This window comes from Littorina saxatilis, linkage group LG4 (genome assembly GCF_037325665.1).
Source record: "Littorina saxatilis isolate snail1 linkage group LG4, US_GU_Lsax_2.0, whole genome shotgun sequence".
NCBI lineage: Eukaryota > Metazoa > Mollusca > Gastropoda > Littorinimorpha > Littorinidae > Littorina > Littorina saxatilis.
In genome coordinates, this window is record NC_090248.1 from 24,176,353 (window position 1) to 24,200,742 (window position 24,390).

The 24,390-nt window shown below is 40.1% G+C and overlaps 1 protein-coding gene across 1 annotated transcript in view; it reads right to left on the minus strand.

The window, feature by feature from the left end:
* LOC138964289 (serine/threonine-protein kinase TBK1-like) overlaps positions 1 to 24,390 on the minus strand; it is a 111,057-nt gene that overhangs the window by 69,874 nt on the left and 16,793 nt on the right. Inside the window, exon 2 of the mRNA XM_070336202.1 lies at positions 8,511 to 8,685. The gene's annotated coding sequence lies outside the window, so the exon portion shown is untranslated. The remainder of the gene's footprint in view (positions 1 to 8,510; positions 8,686 to 24,390) is intronic.

Below are 24,390 nucleotides of genomic sequence, written 5' to 3' on the forward strand. Positions count from 1 at the left end.
AGAGAGAGAGAGAGAGAGAGAGAGAGAGAGAGGGGGGGGGCATAAATAGAGATGGGAGGGAGGGGAGAGAGGGGGTGGGGTGGGGGTTGGGGTGGGGGTTGGGGTGGGTTTAGATTTTTGTAGGAATTTAACTTATATCCTGATAAAGTAATGTTAAAGACGGATGAGGGAAACAGAGGAGACGGGAAGGAAAAGTGGCTCTAAGACAGACATACAAGCACGCACTCACGCACGCACACACACACACACACACACACACACACACGTACACACACGAAGAAGCAAAGAGAGAGAGAGAGAGAGAGAGAGAGAGAGAGAGAGAGAGAGAGAGAGAGAGAGAGAGAGAGAGAGAGTCAGAAAGAGAGAGAGCGAGAGAGAGAGCGAGAAGAGCGAGAGACAGAGAGAGAGACAGAGAGAGAGAGAGAGAGACAGAGAGAGAGAAAGACAGAGAGAGAGACAGAGAGACAGAGAGACAGAGAGAGAGAGAGAGAGAGAGAGAGAGAGAGAGAGAGAGAGAGAGAGAGAGAGAGAGAGAGAGAGAGCGAGAGAGAGAGTTCTAAGAAAAGAAAAAGTGGATCGCTGTCTTTGTAACCATATCCGGAAAATAGACTATAGAACAGTTGCGCTGTCGCTGATGTGCCTTTCTTAAACCTGGAGGATGTGATATTACGCGGAAGAGATGTACACAAGGGATACCCTATAATTCCCCCTCTGACACACTCCGTACAAGTTTCATTCAGTTTTAACGTTTCTATTTTACACTCTTCGTGTGAGATTATTGTGGATTCCGTTTCTGGAGAGGCATAGGATATTTTTGGGTTTTGAGGGGCATTGGGGCAAGGCGAGGGAGGGGGGCGGTCAGATATTATCTTGCATTTTTCCTTTCACAAGTATAAAGACAGGCACGCAGACAGACATACACAGAGGCACACACGCACGCACACACACGCACACACACACACGCACAAACACACACTCACACACTCACACACCCACACTCACACCCATACACACACACACACGCGCACACACACACACGCGCACACACACACACACACACACACACACACACACACACACACACACACACACACACACACACACATCATTGACACAAAATCTGTAAAATAAAACTAAACTGTGTGATGGGAGGGGGGGAATTGGTAGAATTTATTTAAAAACAAATTCTGAAAGCTAACTGGAGGAGAAATTTATAATAATAAAAAAAGAATTATATCCGCGAGAAATATCTATTTAACTTTAGTGTTCAACTTTCACAATCACTCTCTAAAAATGAAAACGAGAACAACTTAGAATGTAAACGCAATCTGTTCGCAATCTAATACGTGTAAGGGAAAGTCGCCAATCCCGGAACAGTCGGCCAACTTGGAACACCTCAATATGCGATCAACGGGGAACAATTCATGAACAATTGTTTTGCAGAAATGTCCAGTGACATTCCTTGATATTATTCCAGCAAAAAAAATGACTACCGCGGCAAAACAAAAAAAATGGTACGTTTTTTTAAACTTTTCTTCCTTCTTCTTCTTATTTCTACCGTCTACAATTCGTATTATTACTCTTTATCTACATACGTTCACGTAAAATGTTGATTGCTGTGATAAACCTTCATAGATTTGCAATAACTTGAACGGAAAAAAAGATTTGAAACGTCACGTGTATCCAACAGAAAAACGCGAAATCCATGCAGGTGCCATGCGGCAATGATGGAACACATAAGAGAGGCAAACATGGAACAGTGTTCCAGCTTTGCCGCATTCTGTTCCATCTTACCCTCATCAAACAATAAACAGAACACTGCTGTTTTATTCACGTATTCAATTCTCTTTTCAGTTTTGTTGTGTTTTTCCTTTCTATAAGTTTTATTGAATGATTGATTGATTTGTTTGACAGTATTATGAGACCCGAACGGCGGTGGTTACCAGAAGAAATGGGCTGTGCTTTGCCCAGTCGGGAGTGAAAAACGGAGATATGGGTTTGCGTTGCGCATCAAGAGCATATGGTGTTACTGTCACAACTCTTAAAAGTCATTTAGAAGGAAACAAACAAATTTGCAAAAGAAGAAGTAAAGTTCACAGGAAGACCTTCTACGTTAACACCAGAGATAGAACAAGAACTAATCAATAGCATTCTTGAAGCTGAAATAAATTTGCCAACGTCACCCCCATCGTTGTTTTGTACACTGTACATGGAGATTCTGGTCATTATGATTGCTTGGTGTCAGCAGCAAATGTAAGCTTACCTGCTGCTGATGTCCTGCAACGCACAACCACAAACTCGTCGAAGAGATCATCACGAAAAAAACAATCTTCTCCTTACAAGAAAAAGCTGGAGATTTCACTTGCAAAAAGGCGTGCAGGTCAACAGAAAAGAGGAAAGAATGAAGCTACAAAATCTTCTGCTCAGAGAAACAAGAGGGGAATATCTTCTGATCAGAGGGAAAAAAGGAGAACATTCTCGACGATGCGTTCTATCCCGTGGAAAAGCACTTGGTACTGCTTCATGTGTGGCACCAACTCCCCTGAGAACATGATACAGTGCCAGAGGTGCACACAGTGGGCACACGAGGACTGCGCTGACAGCAGCGGACAAAAGGACTTCGAAATCTGTACTTAGCAATTATTGTGTGTCTGCAAAATCAGTTCTTAAATCTGTTCTTAGTTATTTGCTTTGAGACTTTATGCGTAATGATTTTTACATTTAGTCAATTGGGCTGGTAGCCCTTTTATATCTATTTGTCAACAGAAGAGAGGTACAAATAAAGCTGCGAAATTTCGTGGTACTGCTTCATGTGTGGCACCAACTCCCCTGAGGATATTATGTTATAGTGCCAGAAGTGCACACAGTAATCACACGATGACTGCGCTGACAGTGGAAGACAAAGGACATTGTCTGCGAAATCGGTTCTTTGCCTATTTTTTCCTCTTTTTTTTTAAGGTTTTGTTTTTCAGTCCTTTTTAGACCTAGCCCTTATTTATCTTTTTGTTTTACATTTAAGGCTTAAATTGTTATCCGATTTGTTATTCCCTTGGTAAAAACCAAAATATGATGTTGAAAAAAAGACATTTACATAAATTGGCTTAATCAAAATGTTATGACGAATTTATTTATCTTGTGTGTGTGGTAAAGTGTGCTTGTTTGTGTGTGAATGAGAGTGTGTGGGTGTGCGTGTGTGTGACACAGACAGAGCTAGAAAGAGAGTCAGGGTGTGTTTGTATGTGTTCCGAGTTTGACAACACAGTGTTCCACTTTACACACCCATGCGTCCAACCTGGAACATATGCAGACATTTTTATTATGATCAGTCTGATGAGTTGCGTGACTTTTATTTTATTTTTTGTGGTTCGTTTATTTACTGATAGAGTCTAGTATGTGACAATATAAAGAACGCTTTGCAATATCCATTTTTTTTGTCTGGTACGGCTGTTTCTCCTTAACTGTTCCAGGTTTAGCGACTTTCCCCTACATTTCAGACACTGAAACCTTTGACAAGCAACATCGCCTTGGTAATAAAATAAAATAATGTTAGCAGATTTATGATGGCGTCAGTTGAACAGAAAATATATTTACTTCTTAACGTATTCCTTCCTTCCTTCCTTCATTCATTCCATCATTCAGTAATTCACACATTCGTTTATTCATTAATTACTGTATAAATTCCTTGTCTTTTTTTGTCTTTTTTTCATGGATTGATGGATTGATTGGTTGATTGATTGACTGATTGATTGATTTGATTGATTGATTGATTGATTGATTGATTCAATGACTTGATTGATTGATTGACTGACTAATGTATGCATTGATTTACTCATTTGTCGATTTGAGGCAAAGCTAAGTCCCCGGCACAGAAGAGGACAAACAAATAATTCCCTTTCTCATTCGTTTGTAAGATTAATTTTTCCAAAGTAAATGTACTAGTTTCTTCTACATTCAAATTATTTATTAACCTATTTTGAGCAGTATTGAGAGCAGTATGGCTGACATATAAAGAGATGAAAATGTCTTCTCTTTTGTTATCAGAAGAAAGTCCTAGACAGTATACTACGCGTGTACACGCAGATGTCCTGATTCTTCCGGGTAAGATAGCTTTGCTGATTTTATGTGGTACAATCACTTCACTTCCTCTTTGCAACCATAGACACTTCTAGCAGTGCTTACATAAACAATACCGGCCTTCTCTTTCAAACTTAACAATCATCCTTACATGAACAACCACGGCGCACGAAAAAGAGCTGTAAACATCCATGAACAGTCGGATAGCAGATAGCTTTGAGGAGTTAAAACGAGCGCGATCAAAGGCGGAATAACTCTTCAAGCGTCTTCCGGGTTGTCACTGGCAAATGAAACAACTTATAGGTTTCAACTCTTCGCAAAAGATAGGGTCAAGTTCGACGTTTACGTGAGGGAAAGTCGCCAATCCCGGAACAGTCGGCCACCTTAGAACACCTCAATATGCGATCAACGGGGAACAATTCATGAACAATTGTTCTGCAGAAATGTCTAGTGACATTCCTTGATATTATTCCAGCAACAACAATGACTACAGCGGCAAAACAACAAAAAAATGGTACGTTTTTTAAACTTTTCTTCTTTCTTCTTATTTCTACCGTCTATAATTTGTATTATTACTCTTTATCTATATACGTTCACGTAAAATGTTGATTGCTGTGATAAACCTTCATAGATTTGCAATAACTTGAACGGGAAAAAAGATTTGAAACGTCACGTGTAACCAACAGAAAAAACGCGAAATCCATGCAGGTGCCATGCGGCAATGATGGAACACATAAGAGAGGCAAACATGGAACAGTGTTCCAGCTTTGCAGCATTCTGTTCCATCTTACCCTCACTGCTGTTTTATTCACGCATTCAATTCTCTTTTCGGTTTTGTTGTGTTTTTCCTTTTTATAAGTTTTATTGAATGATTGATTGATTTGTTTGACAGTATTATGAGACCCGAACGGCGGTGGTTACCAGAAGAAATGGGCTGCGCTTTGTCGGCAGTGAAAAACGGAGATATGGGTTTGCGTTGCGCATCAAGAGCATATGGTGTTACTGTCACAACTCTTAAAAGTCATTTAGAAGGAAACAAACAAATTTGCAAAAGAAGAAGTAAAGTTCACAGGAAGACCTTCTACGTTAACACCAGAGATAGAACAAGAACTAATCAATAGCATTCTTGAAGCTGAAATAAATTTGCCAACGTCACCCCCATCGTTGTTTTGTACACTGTACATGGAGATTCTGGTCATTATGATTGCTTGGTGTCAGCAGCAAATGTAAGCTTACCTGCTGCTGATGTCCTGCAACGCACAACCACAAGCTCGTCGAAGAGATCATCACGAAAAAACAATCTTCTCCTTACAAGAAAAAGCTGGAGATTTCACTTGCAAAAAGGCGTGCAGGTCAACAGAAAAGAGGAAAGAATGAAGCTACAAAATCTTCTGCTCAGAGAAACAAGAGGGGAATATCTTCTGATCAGAGGGAAAAAAGGAGAACATTCTCGACGATGCGTTCTATCCCGTGGAAAAGCACTTGGTACTGCTTCATGTGTGGCACCAACTCCCCTGAGAACATGATGTTATATCGATACAGTGCCAGAGGTGCACACAGTGGGCACACGAGGACTGCGCTGACAGCAGCGGACAAAAGGACTTCGAAATCTGTACTTAGCAATTTGTGTGTGTCTGCAAAATCAGTTCTTAAATCTGTTCTTAGTTATTTGCTTTGAGACTTTATGCGTAATGATTTTTACATTTAGTCAATTGGGCATGTAGTCCTTTTATATCTATTTGTCAACAGAAGAGGGGTACAAATGAAGCTGCGAAATTTCGTGGCACTGCTTCATGTGTGGCACCAACTCCCCTGAGGATATGTTATAGTGCCAGAAGTGCACACAGTAATCACACGATGACTGCGCTGACAGTAGAAGACAAAGGACATTGTCTGCGAAATCGGTTCTTTGCCTATTTTTTCCTCTTTTTTTTAAGGTTTTGTTTTTCAGTCCTTTTTAGACCTAGCCCTTATTTATCTTTTTGTTTTACATTTAAGGCTTAAATTGTTATCCGATTTGTTATTTCCTTGGTAAAAATCAAAATAGGATGTTGAAAAAAAGACATTTACATAAAATGGCTTAATCAAAATGTTATGACGTATTTATTTATCTTGTGTGTGTGGCAATGTGTGCTTGTTTGTGTGTGAATGAGAGTGTGTGGGTGTATATGTGTGTGTGTGTGTGTGTGAGACACAGACAGAGCTAGAAAGAGAGTCAGGGTGTGTTTGTATGTGTTCCGAGTTTGACAACACAGTGTTCCACTTTACACACCCATGCGTCCAACCTGGAACAAATGCAGACATTTTTATTATGATCAGTCTGATGAGTTGCGTGACTTTTATTTTATTTTATGTGGTTCGTTTATTTACTGATAGAGTCTAGTATGTGACAATATAAAGAACGCTTTGCAATATCCATTTTTTTTTGTCTGGTACGGCTGTTTCTCCTTAACTGTTCCAGGTTTAGCGACTTTCCCCTACTTTCTGTAAACGTTTTGAATAACGAGGATTGAAGACGTGTCCCTTGAACGCACTCTAAACTGAGATCCTATTTTGAACACACTTTTTGTAACGAGTTTTGAATTTGAACACTAGAGGGGCGCAATGGCCTAGTGTATAAGACTCCGGCCTACCATACGGAGGGTAGAGTGTTCGAATCCCGACCGCGCCTGGTGGGTTAAGGGTGGAAATTGTTCGGCGATCTCCCAGGTGCAGACCTGCTAGTGCCTTATCCCCCTTCGTGTATACACGCAAGCACAAGACCAAATGCGCACGGAAAAGATCATGCCATCCATGTCAGAGTTCGGTGGGTTCTAAAAACACGAATATACCAAGCATGCGTCCCTCGAAAGCGGCCTACTTGGCGGGGTAAAAACGGTCATACACGTAAAAACCCACTCGTGCAAAAACACGAGTGTACGAGGGAATTTTCAGCCCATGAGCGCAGAAGAAGAAGAAGAAGAATTTGAACACTAGTGTTGACCATGCCTGCTACCTTTGCAAGCAGAGCTATGTAGCATTTCTCTCTCAAAACTTCAGTGCATTACGTAAGGTGCACGGGATAAATCGATTTTTCTCGTTGACGCCATAGCTTTTCACCACGAATCTGCTTGTTGCCTGATTTGCACTAAAGTGACATGGTTCTCTCCGTGTAATGTACTCAAATATCTTCTTGCAACGGGTTCTTTTAACCCTTAGGCTGGTTGTCGCGACATATGTCGCGCTACTTTACGTATACTGTCACCTGGTTGTCACGACATATGTCGCGCTACTGGCTCAGTCTGTTTGGTCGGTTCCGATTACCTCCCATGGATGCGAAAACATATATGACCGTTTTTCTTTATTTTTCTCTCTGTTAATTCACCAGTGGCTATGTAACATGTGTTACAGAAATGCACCAGTGTAAGGGTTTTAATTTGGGAGGCTAAACCGACTAAAACACTACTAAAAAGTATCCCAATACGAAACTGGTAGCATGAAGTGACACTACGTTCTTTCGCAACCCTGCAAACCCAAACAAGGTAACATTCAAGACCAATGTCTATTTCCAGGATAAGATTTTTTAATTTTTTTTTAAAGAAGATCAAGATTTTGAACAAGATATCAAGTAACAAGTGTAAAAACGGACATTACTTTATTTTTATTTCTTTTAAAAACCTTCTTTATTTTGAAATAAAAGATGCAAATGTACTAAAAACAAGAAATTCCTCTGAGGTAGGAAAAACACCCCCGTCAAAGGGAAATAACCTTCTCAGTTGGTGGCAGTGACTGAGTGAGAATGGTTATTTCCCTTTGACCATTAAGATGTCCCTCTATAAGTCCTTGTATAATTTTAATCCACCAATAACTCCCTAACCGTGTGTTTGACTGGTCCCAATTTTTGTAAGGACCGTCTCAGGAATGTATAGAACCTGTTCACCAAGTTTGGTGACGATCGGTCCGTTCATTCTTGAGATCTATATGCGAACACAAACACACAAACACACAAACAAACTGACACATCGACCGAAACCTATACACACCCCTATACCGGGGGTGTAAAAACTTCAAACACGGAGACTACCGTTTGTGACTGAGAAAGGAAACCAACGGGCATCGGTACCGCAAAGCCATATCGGTTGTAGGGACGTTAAATTTAAAAATTAAAAAAATTAAAAAATTAAACAACCAACCTCCGTCCGTCAACATAGCCTTATGTGGTTATGTCCCTTGAACATGTAAATAAATGTTACGCCGTACGGTAATCGATGGAATTTCAAAATGAAAAAGAACCGCTTTTCAAAACACGATTTTGCTTCAACAAACTACCCCGGTACTCTCCATCACTAAAGTGTGGTACCTTGGGACAACAGCTCCCTTGAAAATGGGACACTGTTCTTGAATTTTACCCGACACAAAAGCAGGGGATAGCAGACACGACAAAACTCCACACTTACCTCGACGGCGTGGATTTGAATGCAGACGAGTGCAGGGCAACGCAACTTCTGTGACCGACCAATCAGAAATCGACACGATAGGGAAGAAGCAGGAAAATCACACATTGGTCCCGGTGTTCAGCCACATAAACTGAGCGCTGATTATGCCTGCTGTTTTCCTTAGTGGCAGATAGACCTGGAACAAAAAGAAGACAAAAATTTCATTCTACAACATAAATGGTGGGGGGTTTCGAGAAAGAGAGAGAGAGACACGGAGGGCGGAGGGGGAGGGAGAGACTGAGAGAGGGAGAGGGATTGACTGATTGATTGATCTTAAATTAATACTTAAGGATAGAGGTTTAGGCACAGCCTAGTGTTACAACCTGTCCTGGGAGAGAGAGGGGTGGGGGGGGGGGAGTGAGAGAGAGAGAGAGGAGAGAGAGAGAGGAGAGAGAGAGAGAGAGCGAGCGAGAGAGAGAGAGAGAGAGAGAGAGCGAACATTCTTTATCTAACGAGTGTAATAAAATAAGCAGTGATTTGCCTTTTTACATCTGGCCCTTACCTTAAAGCGGGACTTATTTACAATTGCTAAATAATAAACAGACAAAGAACATAATTATTCAGTGTTTTACAGATAAACTGAGAGAGAGAGAGAGAGAGAGAGAGAGAGACACACACACACACACACACACACACACACACACACACAAAAAGAGAGAGAGCGAGCGAGAGAGAGAGAGAGAGACAGAGAGAGAGTGAGACAGAGAGAGAGGCAGACAGACAGACAGACAGAGAGAGACGGAGACAGAGAGAGACAGAGAGGCGAAGAGAGAGACAGACAGAGAGAGCTCTATTGATTATTTCATTCAAAGAGAAGATTACGTTTGGTTTTACATTACTTTTCAGTCGCCCAATTTAAAAGTTTAACAGAAACAAACGTTTTACAAACGGATCGGGTTTCAGTATTCATTCGAAAACAATCAGTTCTGTTCTTGAAGGTTGTGGCCTGCTAAATTCGAAACCGTTACCGCCTCTTTTTTCGTTAATTGATTTTTTTTTTCCTCCTGATTTAAAGGGTCTAAGCTTTTGTGCTCAAAAGCGAAAAAGATCTTTGTTCTACAACAGTGATTTTTTTCAACGGTGTTAGTCAAAATTTCTTCTGCGAAATGTTCGTTTTCTGAGGCTAGAATAACTGTTAATACGTAGAAATAGCAGAAAATAGTTTCCCTTGTTTCGACGGAAGTTAGTTGGTCGGTTGGTTGGTTGGTTGGTTGTCTGTTGTGTTGGTCGGCGTTTGTTTGTTTGTATCAATTTTGAATCGGAGCAGTGTGAAAACTGGGACACAAAGGCAGACACAACAAACACAAAAACGGATGGTTAACGGGAGGCTGAGTGTACCTTGAAATAAGTAACAGTTAAAGCCACAGGAAATATAAATAGACGTAGGCACCCACACACATTCACCGTCAGAGACAGACAAACAAACACACATGCGCTCGTGCGCGCATATCGGAGCTATATATTCCTGGAAAAAAATCATCAAAAATATATTCTAAAAGACAGTTTTATCGTGTAACACAACGTAGACAATGATGATGTATAAAAACATATAATCCGAAGCATATCAGCGCGTTACATGTACACTTAGCATAAATTTACAAGTGTGTTGAGTATAATCATCAGCTTCCAGGAAACTTTCATAAATTAACTTCGCATTATTCAGTGCAAAGTTTTTTGTGAAGGAAAGTACTGCCAAGAAAAAACTACCGCAAGGTAGCCAGCCAATAATAATATGTATGAAAATCTTGAGCGCTCACAACAGGTACACTACACAGTCTACACAAACGCGCGCATGCACGCGCACACACGCACACACACGCACACACACACACACACACACATACACACACACTCTTACCGTTGATAAATTCCAAATAGTCAATGATAATACGAATGAAAAAATCCTGAGCGAGCAGAACATAAACGGTATGTACGCACCTATAGATACGTTAACTGTTTAATAATCATCATCATCAGCCTCAATGAACTTTTATATCTTTGCATGATGCACTGCGTGGTTTTCCGTTGTCATTCAGTCCATTCAGTTCGAAAGCGCACTCTCATTCATAAATTGTGAAATATACATAGAAACCGTGACCTTCTTGAAACCAGGAAACAGAACCAACACTTTTCTTTTTCTGGCTTTATGTGTAATCATTCATTTCACGAAGAAATTTCATGTGCAAATCTTCTGAAATCAAAAACCAAAATCGAAACAAACAATACACAGTCAATTTTCCGTACACATGTCCGAAACATATTTGTGAATGCTCCTCAAGTGTTGTTTCCTAAATGCAAACACACTTCCAACGATTTCAGTGAAAATTACACACACAAGCCTCAAGCCGTTGCAAAACTTTCCTTTATCGGTCGGCTCGCTGATAGTCTGAAAGCACTAATTCATTCATAAATAAGAAATAAAGAAAACTGTGATCAAAGAGTGACCTTCTTTGCACCAGGGAACAGAACCCACTCATACAGACCGTTCTGCCTTTGTGTGTAATTTAATACACTTCCACACGAAGATGAATTATACATGTATTGTATGAATGTACCAAAAAAAAGGAAACAAACATATCCCGTACATATGTCCCAAAAACATGTACATATATATAGATATATATCCTTGTGGACACTTCCTAATTGTTGTTTCCTAAGGCCAAATAAAAAATATATGTGGGTTTAGGGTAACCAGACCGACCCTATTTTTTCCCGCCGACCCTAAAACTTTTTGTTCATTTCTAAAACAAAACCCAACTTTTGGCACATTTTGCAAACTATTCCGAGACTAAGGGAAGTAACCTCCTTTAAAATCGACTAAAAATTAAAAAATTAAAACATTAAAAAGCCGACCCTATCTTTTTTTGGTCACGTTACCCTAAACCTGAGTGGCCGAGTGGTAACGCACTTGCGCTCGGAAGCGAGAGGTTGCGAGTTCGACCCTGGGTCAGGGCGTTAGCAATTTTCTCCCCCCTTTTCTAACCTAGGTGGTGGGTTCAAGTGCTAGTCTTTCGGATGAGACGAAAAACCGAGGTCCCTTCGTGTACACTACATTGGTGTGCACGTTAAAGATCCCACGATTGACAAAAGGGTCTTTCCTGGCAAAATTGTATAGGCATAGATAAAAAAATGTCCACCAAAATACCCGTGTGACTTGAAATAATAGGCCGTGAAAAGTAGAATATGCGCCGCAATGGCTGCGATCTGCTGGTCGATGTGAATGCGTGATGTATAGTGTAAAAAATTCCATCTCACAAGGCATAAATAGATCCCTGCGCCTTGAGTCCGAGTCTGGAGATACGCGCGCGATATAAGACTTCATATAATAATAATAACATATATTTTTGTTTGGCCTGAACGTAAACGGACTTCAAACATCTTCACCGAAAATCACACGCCTCGTAAAGTCTCAAACCTCATTCTACACAGGCACTGAAGTTGCATAGCTTTCCTTTTATAGTCACCTCAATTAGGTAAAATAAAAATATATGTTGGTTTAGTTTAACGTGACCAAAAATGATAGGGTCGGTAGGTCGGCTTTTTTCAATTTTTTTCCTTTTTATATTTAGTCAAGTTTTGACTAAATATTTTAACATCGAGGGGGAATCGAAACGAGGGTATGGTGTATGTGCGTGTGTCTGTGTGTGTGTCTGTGTGTGTGTCTGTGTGTGTGTGTAGAGCGATTCAGACTAAACTACTGGACCGATCTTTATGAAATTTGACATGAGAGTTCCTGGGTATGAAATCCCCGAACGTTTTTTTCATTTTTTTGATAAATGTCTTTGATGACGTCATATCCGGCTTTTCGTGAAAGTTGAGGCGGCACTGTCACGCCCTCATTTTTCAACCAAATTGGTTGAAATTTTGGTCAAGTAATCTTCGACGAAGCCCGGGGTTTGGTATTGCATTTCAGCTTGGTGGCTTAAAAATTAATTTATGACTTTGGTCATTAAAAATCGGAAAATTGTAAAAAAAAATAAAAATTTATAAAACGATCCAAATTTACGTTTATCTTATTCTCCATCATTTGCTGATTCCAAAAACATATAAATATGTTATATTCGGATTAAAAACAAGCTCTGAAAATTAAATATATAAAAATTATTATCAAAATTTTTTTTTCGAAATCAATTTAAAAACACTTTCATCTTATTCCTTGTCGGTTCCTGATTCCAAAAACATATAGATATGATATGTTTGGATTAAAAACACGCTCAGAAAGTTAAAACAAAGAGAGGTACAGAAAAGCGTGCTATCCTTCTTAGCGCAACTACTACCCCGCTCTTCTTGTCAATTTCACTGCCTTTGCCATGAGCGGTGGACTGACGATGCTACGAGTATACGGTCTTGCTGAAAAAGGGCAGCTACTTGACTAAATATTGTATTTTCGCCTTACGCGACTTGTTTTCTTTCATTTAGTCGATTTTAAAAGATGTTACTTCCTTTAGTCTCGGTATGGTTAGCAAAATGAGCCAAAAGTTGTTGGGTATTTTGAGAAATAAAATAAAAGTTTAAGGTTCGGCGGGAAAAAAATAGGGTCGGTCGGGTTACCCTAAACTAACATATATTTGTATTTGGCCTTAGTCTGCAAGCACCAACTCATTCTTACATTTGAAATACCGTAAACGTGACTTTCATAACACCGGGAAACAAAGCCACGCGTAGCTTTGTGGACACTCATTCACTGTCACACGAAGAATGATTATACATACATGGATGGATCAACCTCTGAAGTCAGACACCGAAAAAGGCAACATAATCCACATAGTTAATTTTCCGTACAGATGTCCGAAAGGCTCATCTTTGCGGAAGCTCCTTAATTATCGCTTACCAAACACAAACGAATTTAAACTTCAATCGCTTTCAGTGAAAAATACACCCACGCCTCCAAAAGGAAATTTCAGCGAAAACATTTTTTATTTTTCAGCGAAAATTCATTGATTTCTCGCGCCAGTTTGTTTGTTTGTGTTATTGATGCGTAATAATTGCGTTTCCTTTTCACGTTTAGAGATGATTGTCTCTCTTGGCCAAGAACATGTATTTGCATCGGAAACATAATTTATTCATTGATAAGTTTTCCTTATTTCGTTGTACAGGACTAGATTACTTTGCCTTGTTTTATAAAAACAGCAGTACGTTTGTTATGCCTTGACTTTTGGCACAGTATGGCAGATGTAAAGCCTTTTGTAGAACATAGAATGTGATTGAGTTTTGAATTAAACGTTTTTCCCCGAAAACGGCGTATGGCTGCCTGAATGCCATGGCAGGGTAAAAATGGTCATACACGTAAAAAAAAAACCAATCATACAAAAACAATAATAAGAGTACGTGGGGGTTTTCAGCCCATGAACGAAGAAGAAGAAGAAAAAGAAGAAGAATTAAACGTTTCATACGAAACCTGTTCTTGTTTTTGAAGCTCGGAACGTTAACGTTGGCAGTCTATCTGCTTCTGATACAAATGTGTGTTGTACAGTAATAACACAGATCTAGGTACACGCTTACAGTCAAAAGCGAAAGAAGTACAAGTACAACTACAGGTGCCTTATATACCAACGACACGTCATTAGTTTACTACCCTGTAAGGGTCAAATGACGTGGAAGCACGCTAGTCTGAATACACACGTGCACGTTCCTGGGAAGTAGAAGAAGGTAGAAAGGTAACACTTGAAAGAGTGGAAAGAAGCCACACACGACATTACTGCAGATGTTAATTTTTGTTTCTTTTTTTAAATTTTATTTATTTTGTTATATCTCTTTTGTTCTCTCTTCTTCTTCCTTCCTCTCTTGCCCTCGCGCTCTTTGTTCCCTGCTTTTCTTTCTCCCCGGCCATCCTTTTGTTCTCTCTTCTTCTTCCTTCCTCTCTTTCCCTCGCGCTCTTTGTTCCCTGCTTTTCTTTCTCCCCGGCCATCCTTTTGTTCTCTCTTCTTCTTCCTCTCTTTCCCTCGAGCTCTTTGTTCCCTGCTTTTCTTTCTCCCCGGCCATCCTTTTGTTCTCTCTTCTTCTTCCTTCCTCTCTTGCCCTCGCGCTCTTTGTTCCCTGCTTTTCTTTCTCCCCGGCCATCCTTTTGTTCTCTCTTCTTCTTCCTCTCTTTCCCTCGAGCTCTTTGTTCCCTGCTTTTCTTTCTCCCCGGCCATCCTTTTGTTCTCTCTTCTTCTTCCTCTCTTTCCCTCGCGCTCTTTGTTCCCTGCTTTTCTTTCTCCCCGGCCATCCTTTTGTTCTCTCTTCTTCCTTCCTCTCTTGCCCTCGAGCTCTTTGTTCCCTGCTTTTCTTTCTCCCCGGCCATCCTTTTGTTCTCTCTTCTTCTTCCTCTCTTTCCCTCGCGCTCTTTGTTCCCTGCTTTTCTTTCTTCCCGGCCATCCTTTTGTATTTTCACTTCTCACACCCTTCGTTTCTTCTTCTTCTTCTCTGTCTTTCTCTCTCCCTCCCTCTCTCTCCCTCCCTCTCTCTCTCTCTCTCTCTCTCTCTCTCTCTCTCTCTCTCTTCCCTGGTTCTCTATCTGTCTTCTCTCTGTTCCTGTCCGCCCCCCTTTGTCTCTCTCTCTCTCTCTCTCTCTCTCTCTCTCTCTCTCTCTCTCTCTCTCTCTCTCTCTCTCTTCCCTGGTTCTCTATCTGTCTTCTCTCTGTTCCTGTCCGCCCCCCTTTGTCTCTGTCTCTGTCTCTCTCTCACACACTCACACACACTCACACACACACACACGCGCGCGCGCACACACACACACACACACACACACACACACACCTGCTACTCTTCCTCTTCCTTCCTGTCTCTGCCCTAATTTTTTTGCGCGTGAGTGAATGGCAGCCCTCTCGAAAGTGTCGATTATGCATATCTATGTAAAAATAGGCAAGGCCCCAAGTTCAACAGATTGACTAAATGTACTAATTTCGCTTCACGCGACTTGTTCTTCCTTCCACTTTCGCATTAAGCACGCGTCCAATGCCCATGACTAGCGGTCAAACCGGTCACGACCCTAAATGTCACATTTAGTATTTCCAAGAAATGATGACTACTAGCCGGTCAGGATTTCCCATGACCATTGGCAGACATCAGAACTGAAAGTGACTTGAACTTTTGCATTGGGCAGTCGCTGTACTGAACTTAAAGCGAGGGACCCCCTTCGCGAGTTTTCATTCATTCATTCAGTTCCATGGTGAAGAGAAAACAAGTCGCGTAAGGCGAAATTACTACATTTAGTCAAGCTGTGGAACTCACAGAATGAAAATGAACGTAGTCCACCGCTAGTGCAAAAGGCAGTGAAAGTGACGAGCCTGTTTGGCGCGGTAGCGGTTGCGCTGTGCTTCATAGCACGCTTTACTGTACCTCTCTTCCTTTTAACTTTCTGAGCGTGTTTTTAATCCAAACATATCATATCTATATGTTTTTGGAATCAGGAACCGACAAGGAATAAGATGAAATAGTTTTTAAAACGATTTCGAAAATGTAATTTTGATCATAATTTTTATATTTTTAATTTTCAGAGCTTGTTTTTAATCCAAATATAACATATTTATATGTTTTTGGAATCAGAAAATGATGAAGAATAAGATGAACAGAAATTTGGATCGTTTTATATAAAACATATTTTTTTTACAATTTTTAGATTTTTAATGACCAAAGTCATTAATTAATTTTTAAGCCACCAAACTGAAATGCAATACCGAAGTCCGGCCTTTGTCGAAGATTGCTTGGCCAAAATTTCAATCAATTTGATTGAAAAATGAGGGTGTGACAGTGCCGCCTCAACTTTTACAAAAAGCCGGATATGACGTCATCAAAGACATTTATCGAAAAAAAGAAAAAAACGTCCGGGGATATCATTCCCAGGAACTCTCATGTCAAACTTCATAAAGATCGGTCCAGTAGTTTAGTCTGAATCGCTCTACACACACACACAGACAGACACACACACACACACACACACATACACCATGACCCTCGTCTCGATTCCCCCTCTATGTTAAAACATTTAGTCAAAACTTGACTAAATGTAAAAAGAGGAAAGCAACACAAAAAGCAACACAAATAAAGGCAACAACCGAAACAAAACTAGAATCTTAATGAAAATCGCTGCTTTCACTAACCCGTGACCAAAACCATTCTCCAAAAACTTAAAATAAGTCGCTGTCATTCTTTCGTAAAATCAGCGTATAACAAGACTTAAGTGAGTTCGTCTTTTTATGTAACAAAAGTACCACACACAAACTCCTTGACAAAATTTCACAAAATGTTGTTATAAGATTCAATCTGAGCGTTGGTTGTTGGGGCGGTCGGGGAATCTAAAAGTGTATACACTAATTCAGGTTGAACATTATTATGCAATTTTCTCTCTCTCTTGCATGAGTTCGAATCTTTTGGGGACGCACAATCTGTAACTTGACCAGCTATCAAAGTATTAAAGCCAGAAAAAGAGCAGCCAAAAATGTAAAAAGAAAAAAGAAAAGGAAAAGGGGGGTAAAACGTCGATTTCGTGTAGGAATCATTCGGAGAGAAAAGAACCACGCCCACCCCAAAAAATGTCTTTTGCTAACATGACTTTTTATTCAAAATACACCAGGACATAAACATATTTAAGGCGATGAGTTTTTCGCATTTATTTCCGTTTTCACATTATCCTAATCAGTTCATAGAAGTATACACAATTTACCCTAAATCAGTGACACTTTTCCTGGAAATATCGAAATTTTCACTTCACAACTCAAAAGCAGTTATAAGCTCTTTTGCTGTACATATTTTGAGCTGTGGTACAAATAGTTATGTGTGGGCGGGGATGTAGCTCAGTCGGTAGCGCGCTGGATTTGTATCCAGTTGGCCGCTGTCAGCGTGAGTTCCGTCCCCACGTTCGGCGAGAGATTTATTTCTCAGAGTCAACTTTGTGTGCAGACTCTCCTCGGTGTCCGAACACCCCCCGTGTGTACACGCAAGCACAAGACCAAGTGCGCGCGAAAAAGATCCTGTAATCCATGTCAGAGTTCGGTGGGTTATAGAAACACAAACATACCCAGCATGCTTCCTCCGAAAACGGCGTATGGCTGCCTAAATGGCGGGGTAAAAAACGGTACATACATACACGTAAAATTCCACTCGTGCAAAAAACACGAGTGTACGAGGGAGTTTCAGCCCACGAACGCAGAAGAAGAAGAAGAAGAAGTTATGTGTGACTAGATGATTGAGCTGTGAACTGAAACAGATCAATCCCTTTTATAATCTCGGTTCGTCAGTTATAGCTTAAAAGCAGTTCTGCCCACAAACTAAAGTATTTCTATTCGTAAAATCTCTCAAATCTTGTTAAAATAAACACTACGAATATTCTTCTAGCCCAAATGATACACAGCAGTAGCCTGTTTCGATCAGGAATATATATGAGGATTAAATATCAGCTTTTATTTTTCTTAAAAAGGGACTAGTTTGTTTGGAGCAACATTTGGGTATGGTACGTGCCACAGAACCGACACCACACCTACCATTAAAGACGGCAATTTTTGACAGTATGATTCAGCTTGAACTCTCAAAACGGTTACAAATCTGAGAGATATTTTTGACTTTTACCACCAAAACAACAAAATCACATCTTCAATTTTACCGAAATCCTGCTCTTTCAAACACTCCGGCCATATCCCTGAAAAATTTCCTTTTTCGGGGCTAGTGTTCGATCTCTGGCGTGAGAATTTAACCGCCTGACACTAAACAGTTTGTTTACCGAGCTGGTGACAGCAAATTGTTGTATTAACACGAAGAAAAAGTAAATATTTTCAATGCAATCTAAAGGAATTATATGCCTTAGAAATATGGTAATAATTTGTGTAACACTGAAGTGTTAGGTTAACTTCTCCTTTCAGCTCAATACACACAGTGACACACTAAATACCGCCATTTTCGACCCAACCAACACTTTTTACCAACCCAAGCGCTCACTGAAAAAAAATTTGAAAGCCCTACATAAATTTACAAAAGGGTAAGCTTAAAGGTCCTTGTCTACATTTTTATACCGAAATCGCCATTTGACCATTAAAATGCAGAGTATTATCATCTACAATTATCAACAATACACCCCCTTTTGATCAGGAAAGACGAAGCCAGTGTAGCCGTTTGAAAATTCAGCGTAGTACTCATAGTAGGATATCCTTATTTGGAAAATGCCAAGCGCAAAACTCCTCTCAAATCCCGTGCATTTCGTTTAAAAAAAAAGCGTGGACAGCGCTCCAGTGTCAAACTGTTGCTGCACTTGTTTGGGCGTGGCTATAAGCATAGTGACATGAATTTGATTGGTCAGTCTTTTTAGGCAAAGCACATGTTCTCAGCAAACAGAAAACAAAATATTGGAAGCGTGAGTCACGCTACCCAAAAATAAAATCTTTTTTTACATTTTTTTTTTCTATAACTTTTTTCCCCATGGTTCATTCATCATCTGACATAACTTTTTAGCGAAATCTAACCATAAGATTATTGCCCCACGATTTGTAAACATGTTTTTACAAATCGCGGGGCGCGCCCCGTGATTTGTAACAATTTTTACATTTTTACAAATCACGGGTTAACACCACCTTTAAAACACTCGTGCCAAAAAAAAAAACCGCTTCTGAATGACCATTTGGCACCAGTCAACTGATTTTAACCATCACCACTAAAAATACGTTGTTTGTCAGCGAACATTTGTAAGGACCCATTCCCTTGCGTTTTTTGGCGCTTGAAGCTTCAGAAATAGTATGTATGAGTTACTCACTATGCCTTCGTTTGGACACATTTGTCGTCACTCCAATACATGCCACATGAATGACAGTTGTTGGGACACATCATCAGTCTCTAAAGTTTTCTCATCTCTCTGCTCTAACGCCTGGAGTCTCAATTATTATAAGCCTGCCAGATGTTTTAATGATGTAAACGAAAACGTTCCTCTTTTCCATACGTATGGCATGAGGACAATGCATCACATTATAACTTGTACGAACCAGTTTATTGCTGAGGCGTATTCTTTTAAAGCGATCAACATTAATATCTTTAAATCCCCCAGCCAAAAGTGTCCTAATCTTGCTGTATACAGGAAATGTAAACCCTGACTCGCTCGAAAGTAGGACAATGCTCATTTTCCAGAAGAGAAATCTGATAGCAAATATTTCCTGAAAAGATGAGCGAGTCACACGACTGCCTGGACATGGTCCACTGAGCAAGAGACAATAAGACAATAAGACAACTTTGCAGCAGAACCCGACTTTTTTAGTCCACCCCCCCCCCCCCACACACACACACACACCCCCCCCTAGTTCGTGGTGAGCTCAAAGTGATCAATTAAACTCATAATAATGCTTGAAATAACCTATTTTCAGTTATGACTGTGTTTTTGGCCGGGTTGCGCTTGCCACACAAAAAAGAGCAGATTATGTACACAAAACTGGACCTTTAAGAAAAGGTTCATATCAAAGTCGGCTTCGTCGCTTTAACAAGCTGAGGTAGCGACACATGCATTTGACCGTTCACAAAGTTCATGACCGCTTTTTCATGAACAAGGTTCTTAGGAACTGCAGTGTTCCCCAGAAAGCCAGATATCGGGAAAGTCTATAATAATAATATGAGCAGGGGTTACCTGCGTATTGACTGCCCATTTCAGGTCTCATCTAGCAGCCGGCAGCCAGCTGTCTTCATCCCCCCTCCCCCCCCCCCACCCCCCCCCCCATCCCCCTCCCCCCATTCTTATTTTTTATTTTCATACAAAGCCGGGTTTTCCCGAGTAACATGCCCCTAATGGCTTTGCCGTGAGGGCGTAAAACTTACATTTTCTCTCTTCGTATTGACTGCTAGTGTATAGACCGTCGGAGACCATTTTGTTTCTTTAAAGATACTGAACCCACAAAAGTATTTGTCTCCTTTGCAGATATGTATACGTACTAATACTGGTATGGATTCTTCTCTACAATCAGCGAAAGTCATCTGGCCCAACAGAATCCGGAATCAAGTTTTGAAGTGTACGCAAAGCTGTTGGAGACAGTGCATTAAATATAGTGTCACTCTTCTGTTGCAAAAGGTTAAAAAAAAAAAGTTATTACTGAACATTTACAAAAATAATCTGGTACGTGCAAGTGCCATCGGATAAAATTTAATCTTTTTAATTGAAGTAGACTGACTACAAAAAATCTATTATTTTTGTGTTAAAGCTAACAATTTGGTGCAGCATCTTGACAAGTTTACTTTTATCACATTCATCTTTAACGTCAGGAAAAAATCAAATGCAACATTTGAAGCGTAATTTAACTTAGAGGGACATTTAAACAAAAATACACGGCCCGTGAACTCCTTAAAAAAAAAGAAGAAGAAAAGAGGTGAAAGATGTGTATTTTATATTTTGACTCTTGATATGAATGCTTGAAGGTTTTGTCACTTTAAAAGCAAGGGGATTTTCCCCAGCTCCCGAGAAAATCAACTCGCTATGCATTGTTTATTGCAGAATCAGGTGTTTCTAACAATTCTGAGAATAAACTAACCTAAGACGGTAGTTTCGCATAGTATAGGTCAGAGAAGAATAGTGAAGGTTTCCTTATTTTCGTAGTCGTCAGAATATTTGTAGAATAAACAGTTGACAAAGGTGAACTTTTCTTTCAGCAATTAAATTGTCTTTTCCTGAGTTATGTTTTTCTCTTCATAAAAGCTTGACAAGAACTTGAAACACAACGAAAAACGAACTCCTTATTCGGATCCTTTTATTTTTCTTCTTCAGTGACAAGAAAAACATTCTTTGGTGCATGTTATTTGGTGCGAGTGTTGTTATTATACACTATCGTATATATGTGTGTGTGTGTGTTTTATGTGTGTGTGTGTGTGTGTGTGTGCGTGTCCGTGCGTATGAGTGCGTGTGTGTGTGCGCGCGTGCGTGCGTGCGTGCGTGTGTGTGTGAATGTGCCGGTGTGTGTGTGTGTGTGTATCTGGGAATGTATGCGTGCGTATGCGTGTTGGTCTGTTGTGCGTGCCTGTGTCTATCTTTTTGGTCTGTTGTGCGTGCCTGTGTCTATCTTTGATTGTGACCGTAAGTTAGTCAGTCCACATCTATGGCGGTCAGTGTATGAGTGTGTGAAGTTGCAGGCAGTGTACACGTGCGTATCGTGATTCCCTACCTGTCAAAGCCGTGATGCAGCGTAAAAACTCAGGCACTGTTCGCCAACAACTCCGACCGTATATCACCACGAGTCAGTACGCAATAACACTCAGGCGCCAGCAAAGCATCATCCTTAAACAATTCCCTATTTTAAACAGAGATCGTAATCTTACAACTTTTCGTCTGGCAGTGTGGACGCTCGTATATATATATACGCAAACTGCATCAAAATAAAAATCTACGCTCTCTTTTTATCAAACTTCTCCGGATAAAGACTTCCCCTGTCTTTACTCAGCAGCTGTATTAATCCTGCCGGAAGAGCACGTGCCACTATTTAGCTGAGACCCTGATTTTTATATTTAGTCAAGTTTTGACTAAATATTTTAACATCGAGGGGGAATCGAAACGAGGGTATGGTGTATGTGCGTGTGTGTGTGTGTGTGTGTGTGTAGAGCGATTCAGACTAAACTACTGGACCGATCTTTATGAAATTTGACATGAGAGTTCCTGGGTATGAAATCCCCGAACGTTTTCTTCATTTTTTTGATAAATGTCTTTGATGACGTCATATCCGGCTTTTTGTGAAAGTTGAGGCGGCACTGTCACGCCCTCATTTTTCAACCAAATTGGTTGAAATTTTGGTCAAGTAATCTTCGACGAAGCCCGGGGTTCGGTATTGCATTTCAGCTTGGTGGCTTAAAAATTAATTAATGACTTTGGTCATTAAATATCTGAAAATTGTAAAAAAAAATAAAAATTTATAAAACGATCCAAATTTACGTTTATCTTATTCTCCATCATTTGCTGATTCCAAAAACATATAAATATGTTATATTCGGATTAAAAACAAGCTCTGAAAATTAAATATATAAAAATTATTATCAAAATTAAATTGTCCAAATCAATTTAAAAACACTTTCATCTTATTCCTTGTCGGTTCCTGATTCCAAAAACATATACATATGATATGTTTGGATTAAAAACACGCTCAGAAAGTTAAAACAAAGAGAGGTACAGAAAAGCGTGCTATCCTTCTTAGCGCAACTACTACCCCGCTCTTCTTGTCAATTTCACTGCCTATGCCGTGAGCGGTGGACTACGAGTATACGGTCTTGCTGCGTTGCATTGCGTTCAGTTTCATTCTGTGAGTTCGACAGCTACTTGACTAAATATCGTATTTTCGCCTTACGCGACTTGTTATTTCTTAAAGGTGCTTGGGTGTCGAAACTGAGGATCGTGTCATGATGTGACATCAAAGACAGAGAGAAAAATACTTTCTGTTTGCCAACTTCCGAACACGAGCGCAAACGAATAAAACATTAGAAAAGTTGAGGAGGGACGGACGTTTGTTTTTTGTTTACGACAGACCGACACAGGAAGTGTAGAATCATCTGTAAAGATCCGGGTACTTCAGGTTAACAACTTCCGCTCCTTCTGAGCGGCATGCACGACGCATTTGTTGTGTATGAATGAACCAACCTGGCGGAACCCTGCCAAAATAGTTGTTTTCTTTCAGACAACCTAATTTGGAAGATACAAAATCAAACAGTGAATCATTCTGACTTCAGTGTATTAGGCTGGCAACACTTGATCGAATATCATCTCAAGTTGTTGCGTAAGAACGTTCCCATCTTAGTCAAAATATCTCAGCTGTTCAAGTCAGTCTTGTAACTGCTGATTCACGGTCTCAGTGAATGAAGGTTTTGAACTGTGCACCAATGGTGCATGGTTGGAAAATAATAACCGCAACAAAGGGAATCGTGATGCCTTGGAACGCGGTTGATATTGGTACAATGTAAACACGGAAGTCCGTTTGCGTAATCTGATATATGAAAGTCGTTTACCAGTCTTACGCTGCAACCTGTTCGTGTTAAGTGGCCCTAACTTGAAAGAGTTGAAGAGTATCGCGACATCGCGTAATCTACACATTCACACGACCTTTCTGAACTCGCCAGACACAAACGTTAATTCGAACTCTTTTTTTTCTTTTAATAAATGAATAAATAAAAATATCAAAGAAAATTAAAAACAATCACGCTGCTGATAACATGGTGCGCCCTAAACAACACCATCATAATTATTCAGTTTTCCCTGAAATATCGTCGACATAGCATCAAATAAGTGGACTGTGAGAAGTGTGACCTGTGTGGTAGCTAGTAGTGTGTGTGCGGACAGTCAGTAACGAACATTGGTGCTTGACTCTGTGAAGATAAATACGTGGTACCCATGCCACTATGAACTAATTTTAAAACATTCTCAGCGATTGAATTCAGAATCAAAAAAATAAAATCTGAGGCTGCTTTAACGGTGTTAGGCCTACGTCCTATGAACGGCACGTGGCATGCACGACGTGTTCTAAATTCATTATCAACGATTGAATTAAAAAAAAAGATATAAACAAATCTAAGGCTGCTTAAATTGGGCTCTCTATAGGCCTACCTTCAAAACACCAGACGTGAAACTCCTCTCTACCACCTGTTTGCATCAAAACATCATGATAAAAAAAGGTCAAATGAACATTTCTGCTGATCTGTGAAAACGAATGGCATCTGATAATGTGACGTATTTCAAATTCACAATCAGCAACGTCTGCAGAGATAGTGAAGCTGCTCGCTCTGTTTGTCTGGGGAAGATTTACTAAAACTAAATTTCGCTAATTCAACGACATTGTGGAAGATTCAAAACGGACACAAAGTATTGTTAATAAATTGTTTCTCCTTTAGCAGCGCCCTAGTTCATCCCAACGCCAACCCACTGAAA